The sequence below is a fragment of the Hippopotamus amphibius genome, chromosome 9 (assembly GCF_030028045.1).
Source record: "Hippopotamus amphibius kiboko isolate mHipAmp2 chromosome 9, mHipAmp2.hap2, whole genome shotgun sequence".
NCBI lineage: Eukaryota > Metazoa > Chordata > Mammalia > Artiodactyla > Hippopotamidae > Hippopotamus > Hippopotamus amphibius.
This window is the reverse complement of record NC_080194.1, coordinates 57575498-57583158: the sequence shown is the minus strand read 5'-3', so window position 1 is coordinate 57583158 and position 7661 is coordinate 57575498.

Sequence of the window (7661 nt, the reverse complement as noted above, 5' to 3'; positions counted from 1 at the left end):
GTCATACAGAGTGAAGTAAGTCAGAAAGAGAAAGACAAATATTGTATGCTAACTCACATATACGGAATCTAAAAATGGTACTGATGAACTCAGTGACAAGAACAGGGAAGCAGATACAGAGAATGGACTGGAGAACTCGAGGTATGGGAGGGGGCGGGGGGTGAAGGGGAAACTGAGACGAAGCGAGAGAGTAGCACAGACATATATATACTACCAACTGTAAAATAGTCAGTGGGAAGTTGTTGTATAACAAAGGGAGTCCAACTCGAGGATGGAAGATGCCTTAGAAGACTGGGGCAGGGAGGGTGGGGGGGAATCGAGGGGGGGGGTCAAGGAAGGGAGGGAATATGGGGATATGTGTATAAAAACAGTTGATTGAACCTGGTGTACCCCCAAAAAAATAAAATAAAATAAAATAAAATAAAATAAAAGAAAAGAAAAAAATCAAATTGTACACTTTAAGTATATGCCGTTTATTGTATGTCAACTCTATCAATAAAAGTTCTTAAAAAATTCAATATTCAGTGTTTTGAAGAAACTGAATCTCAGTAGGGAAGAGAATGAACTCAGAGCTATACACAAGAATAGATTCTCAATAAGTCAAAGAATGAACAGTTTAAAAAACACCTTTTAAAAGGAACTTGAAGTAAACAAATTAGCATTGAATACTATTGAAGACTGTCATGGGACAGCTTGAATGTCAGTATTGCCTGACTCCTGGGGCATCTTCCATGTACAAAAATCTGTGGTAAAAAAAGAAAAAAATCTAAATAAAAATTTAAAAAAAATCTGTGGTAGCAGAAAATGCTGTAAAATACGTAACAAAAAGAAAATAAATAGATTGGATAAGTTTATATCTGAAGAAGCATAAAGATGATAGAAATATACAACATTGTCATTTGATTCCACTTTGAGTCTAGTAAAAAATGAATAGGTGTTTTGTTGCTGATGGAAAAAATACAGTATCTTATCATGTTACAAAATGTCCATCCTTGGAGTAATTAAAAACATACAAATAAGAACAAGTTGGAGGTACTATTATATCCCCATTAAAGTAATAAAACCAGTGATAAAATCCAGTGATGACAAGTCAGAGGGAGAAATAAGTTCATGAGAAATTGTATATTTGCCGCATCTCTTTGGAGATCAGTGTGATGATCTCTCTCAAGGGCTATAAAAGTGTTAATATGTTTTAATCAAACAATTCCTTGCTGCCACAAGGAAATGGTTCTTTTTTAATGCCAAAGATTTTTTTTAACTTATTTCACTTATTTATTTATTTATTTATTTATTTATTTATTTATTTAATCTTTGGCTGTGTTGGGTTTCTGTTGCTCTGTGCAGCCTTTCTCTAGTTGTGGTGAGTGTGGGCTACTGTTAGTTGCAGTGCACAGGCTTCTCATTGTGGTGGTTTCTCTTGTGGAACACAGGCTCTAGGTGCATGGGCTTCAGTAGTTGTGGCACACAGACTCAGTAGTTGTGGTGCATGGGCCTAGTTGCTCCATGGCATGTGGGATCTTCCCGGACCAAGGCTTGAACCCATGTCCCCTGCATTGGCAGGCGGACTCTCAACCACTTCACCACCAGGAATGTCTGCCAAAGATGTTTTTAACAAAATCAACCATAAAAATATAAAGTGAAATAAACATGCATAGCTATTAAAAATGGCAACAGTATGAAAGGTATAAAGTGAAAGATTAAAATATGAAACATTGTTCTGTGTTGACTACATTGATAGATAATACAGTTTTGAGTCATATCAAGACATTCCTGAACATAATAAAGGCCATATATGACAAACCCCCCCACAGCTAACATCACACTCAATGATGAAAAGCTGAAAGCATTTCCTAAGATCAGGAACAAGACAAAGATGTCCACTCTCACCACTTTTATTCAACATAGTTTTGGAAGTCTTAGCCATGGCAATCAAAGAGGAAAAAGAAATGAAAGGAATCTAAATTGGAAAAGATGAAGTAAAATTGTCATTGTTTGCAGATGACATGATACTATACATAGAAAATCCTAAAAATGCTCCCAGAAAACTATTAGAGCTTATTGATGAATTTGGTAAAGTTGCAGGGCACAAAATTAATACACAGAAATCTGTTGCATTTCTATACACTAACAACAAAGATCAGGAAGAGAAATTAAGGAAACAACCCCATTCACCATCACATCAAAAAGAATAAAATAACTAGAAATAAACCTACCTAAAGAGGCCAAAGATGTGTACTCTGAAAACTCTAAGACACTGATGAAAGAAACTGAAGATGACACAAACAGTTGGAAAGATATACCATGTTCTTGCATTGGAAGAATCAATATTGTCAAAATGACTATACTACTCAAGGCAATCTACAGATTCAATGCAATCCTTATTAAATTACCAACAGCATTTTTTACAGAATTAGAACAAAAAATCTTAAAATCTGTATGAAAACACAAAAGACCCCAAATAGCCAAAGCAATTTTGAGAAAGAAAAAGAGTTGGAGAAATCAGGTTCCCTGACTTCAAACTATACTATAAAGCTATGGTAATCAAAACAGTATGGCACAGGCACAAAGAGACTTATAGATCAATGGAACAAGATAGAATGCCCAGAAATAAACCCATACACCTATGGTCAATTAATCTAAAACAAAAAGAGGCAAGAATATGCAATGGACAGTCTCTTCATTGAGTGGTGCTGGGAAAACTGGACAGGCACATGTAAAAGAATGAAATTAGAACATCTCTGACACCACACAAGAAAATAAACTCAAAATGGATTAAAAACCTAAATGTAAGACCATATACTAAAAAACTCTTAGACAAAAACATAGGCAGAACTCTCTTTGACATAAATCACAGCAGTATCTTTATGGATCCTTCTCCTAGAGTAATGAAAATAAAAACAAAAATAAGCAAATGGGACCTAACTAAATTTAAATCTGTTGCACAGCAAAGGAAACCATAAACAAAACAAAAAGACAACACACAGAATGGGAGGCAATATTTGCAAATGACCAACAAGGTACTAATCTCCAAAAAACACAAAGAGTTCATGCAGCTCAATAAAAAAACAAATACCTAATCAAAAAATGGGTGGAACATTTACCGTTGCAACAAAAAGAATAAAATACCTAGGAATAAACCTGCCTAAGGAGGCAAAAGATCTGTATGCAGAAAACTTTAAGACACTGATGAAAGAAATCAAAGACGACACAAACAGATGGAGGGACATACCATATTCCTGGATTGGAAGAATCAACGTCGTGAAAATGACTATACTACCCAAAGCAATTTACAGATTCAATGCAATCCCTATCAAATTACCAGTGGCATTTTTCACAGAACTAGAACAAGAAATCTTACGATTTGTATGGAAATGCAAAAGACCCCGAATAGCCAAAGCAATCTTGAGAAGGAAAAATGGAGTTGGTGGAATCAGGCTTCCTGACTTCAAACTATACTACAAGGCCATAGTGATCAAGAAAGTATGGTACTGGCCCAAAAACAGAAAGGAAGATCAATGGAATAGAATAGAGAACTCAGAAGTAAGCCCAAACACATATGGGCACCTTATCTTTGACAAAGGAGGCACAAATATACAATGGAAAAAAGACAGCCTCTTCAATAAGTCGTGCTGGGAAAATTGGACAGCAACATGTAAAAGAATGAAATTAGAACCCTTCCTAACACCATACACAAAAATAAACTCCAAATGGATTAAAGACCTCAATGTAAGGCCAGACACTATAAAACGCCTCGAGGAAAACATAGGCAGAACACTCTATGACATCCATCAAAGCAAGATCCTTTTTGACCCACCTCCTAGAATCATGGAAATAAAATCAAGAATAAACAAATGGGACCTAATGAAACTTAAAAGCTTTTGCACAGCGAAAGAAACCATAAACAAGACTAGAAGGCAACCCTCAGAATGGGAAAAAATACTTGCCTATGAAACAACGGACAAAGGATTAACCTCCAAAATATAGAAGCAGCTCATGCAGCTTCATACCAAAAAAGCAAATAACCCAATCCACAAATGGGCAGAGGACCTAAATAGCCATTTCTCCAAAGAAGACATACAGATGGCCAACAAACACATGAAAAGTTGCTCAACATCACTCATCATCAGAGAAATGCAAGTCAAAGCCACAATGAGGTATCACCTCACACCAATCAGAATGGCCATCATCACAAAATCTGGAAACAACAAATGTTGGAGAGGGTGTGGAGAAAAGGGAACTCTCCTGCACTGTTGGTGGGAATGTAAGTTGGTAGATCCACTATGGAAAACAATTTGGAGGTTCCTTAAAAAACTACAAATAGAACTACCATATGACCCAGCAATCCCACCACTGGGCATATATCCAAAGAAAACCATAATCCCAAAAGAAACATGTACCATAATGTTTATTGCAGCACTATTTACAATAGCCAGGACATGGAAGCAACCTAAATGCCCATCAGCAGATGAATGGATACAGAAGATGTGGCATATATACACAATGGAATATTACTCAGCTATAAAAAGGGATGAGATGGAGCTATATGTAATGAGGTGGATAGACCTACAGTCTATCATACAGAGTGAAGTAAGTCAGAAAGAGAAAGACAAATATTGTATGCTAACTCACATATACGGAATCTAAAAATGGTACTGATGAACTCAGTGACAAGAACAAGAATGCAGGTGCAGAGAATGGACTGGAAAACTCGAGGTTTGGGAGGGGGAGGGGGGTGAAGGGGAAGCTGAGAGGAAGCGAGAGAGTGGCACAGACATATATATACTACCAACTGTAAAATAGATAGCCAGTGGGAAGTTGTTGTATAACAAAGGGAGTTCAACTCGAGGATGGAAGATGCCTTGGAGGACTGGGACGGGGAGGGTGGGGGGGACTTGAGGGAGGGAGGGAATATGGGGATATGTGTATAAAAACAGATGATTGAACTTGGTGTACCCCCCAAAAAATAATAAATTAAAAAAAGAAAAAAAAAAAAGGCAAAAAAAAAAAATGGGTGGAAGATCTAAATAGGCATTCTCCAAAGAAGACATACAGATGGCCAGAAAGCACATGAAAAGATGCTCAACATTGCTAATTACAAGAGAAATGCAAATCAAAACTGCAATGAGGTATCACCTCACACCAGTTAAAATGGCTGTGATTGAAAAGTCTACAAACAATAAATGGTGGAAAAGGAGAAAAGGAAAGCCTCCAACTTTGTTTATGGGAATGTAAATGGTACAGCCACTATGGAGAACGATATGGAGGTTCCTTAAAAAACTAAAAATAGGGACTTCCCTGGTGGACTTCCCAATGCAGGGGACATGGGTTCCATCCCTGGTTTGGGAAGATCCCATATGACGTGGAGCAACTAAGCCCGTGCTCCACAACTGCTAAGCCTGTGCTCTAGAGCCCATGAGCAACAACTACGGAGCCCACGCGCTGCAACTACTGAAGCCCGTGTGCCTAGACTCTGTGCTCAGCAACAAAAGAAGCCACTGCAATGAGAAGCCCAAGCACTGCAACAAAGAGTAGCCCCTGCTCGCCACAACTGGAGAAAGCCCACACGCAGCAACGAAGACCCAATGCAGCCAAAAATAAATAAATAAATAAATAAATAAATAAAATAAGAAATAAATCTTAAATAAATAAATAGAAATAGAGCTACCATGTGACCCAGCAATTCCACTCCTGGAAACCATAATTCAAAAAGATACATGCACTCCAGTGTTCATTGCAGCACTATTTACAATAGCCAAGACATGGAAGAAACCTAAATGTCCATCGACAGATGAATGGGATAAGGAAAACATGGCACATTTATACAATGGAATATTACTCAGCCATAAAAAGAAAGAAATAATGCCACTTGCAGCAACAGGGATGGACCTAGTGATTATACTAAATGAATTCAAACAGGGAAAGACAAATATCATATGATATTACTTATATGTGGAATCTAAAAAAAATGATACAAATGAACTTATTTACAAAACAAAAACAGACCCAGAGACACAGAAAACAAATTTATAGATACCAAAGGGGAAAGCTGGGGCAGAGGAATAAATTAGGAGGTTGGGATTAACATATACACACTTCTATATATAAAATGATCAACAAGTACCTACTGTATAGCACAGGGAACTCAATACTCTGTAATAACCTATAATCTGAAATAGAATAAATATATGCATATGTATAACTGAATCATTTTGCTGTACACTTGAAACTAATGCAACATTGTAAATCAACTATACTGCAACATAAAATAAAAATTAAGAAAAAAAGAATTACTTCAGTTTATAGAACACTTGCTAGTGACCAGGAGGTTTGCTAGGTTCTTGGAGACAGAGAAAAAAAGCAGAGTTGTATACCCAGATAAGTGCACAGATATTTTCTTTTTTTTTTTAAATTAACTTATTTATTGGTTGAGTTGGGTCTTCATTACTGTGTGGGGGCTTTCTCTAGTTGCAGCGAGCAGAGGCTACTCTACGTTTCAGTGCACAGGTTTCTCATTGCAGCATCTTCTCTTGTTGTGGAGAAGGGCTCTAGGCACATGGGCTTCAATAGTTGTGGCTCGCAGGCTTTAGAGCGCAGGCTCAGTAGTTGTGGCACACAGGCTTAGTTGCTCTGTGGCATGTGCGCTCTTCCCAGCCCAGGGACCGAACCCATGTCCCCTGCATTGGCAGGCGGATTCTTAACTGCTGTGTCACCAGGGAAATCCCTGCACAGGTATTTTCAATGTGGTAAGTTCTACCAAAATAAATATAATAGTTAGTAAGTAGGGAATGAGTAAGATGTCCCAGGTACTATTCTAAGCACTTTACATAAATCTCAAGTAATCATCTCAATAACCTCGTGAGGTTGGAACTATTATTATTCTATTTTGCAGATTAAAAATCTGAGGTGAGAGAGGTCAGGTCCTGGCCCAAGGTCATGTGACTCTGATAGAAGTCAGCCTGTGTTTCCATGAGAACTTCAAGGTGCAGCAGCTAACTCAAGGTGGGGAGGATCAGAAGTGTTTCCAGACAAGGAGATATCTGTTCTGAGTCTGGAAGGACAGGAAGGAGTTAGATGGGGCAAGGGCATCCCAAGAAGATGAATTGTGTGAGTGAAAGCAGAGATGAAGGGCATGATGTATCCAGGGACCACTGGCAGGGTATATTGTTGGAATACACAGTTTCATGGGGATAGTAGCAGGTTTCTGATGTGGGCAGGGGTCAAGTCAGTAGGGTTTTACATGCCATGCTGAAAACTCTGGACTTTGTTGAATTTGACTTTAATGGTAGAAGGGAGAAGAACTAGCATTTATTATTCACTACCATGGGACAAACCCTCTTTTAGGTGCTTGACATGAGTTATTTCAACATATTATCTTCTTTCTATAAAATTTCCTCTCTTAATAAGAAATAGGGATCACAGGTATTTTCATTAGACCAAAGGCTGTGTGACAAAATATCCCATTTCATGTTGACACTATAAGAAAGATGCTACCAGAATTAATGTCACAAAGAAGTACTGTTTTTAATGAAAAAGTGATAAGAATAATATCCAAGCATTATTTTTACTAGATAAAACTTTGCAAGTATCATATTATTAACCTTAAAGTGACAGAACAAATTAACCAGAAACCAATTTATTGGAACCACAAATTATCTCAATCT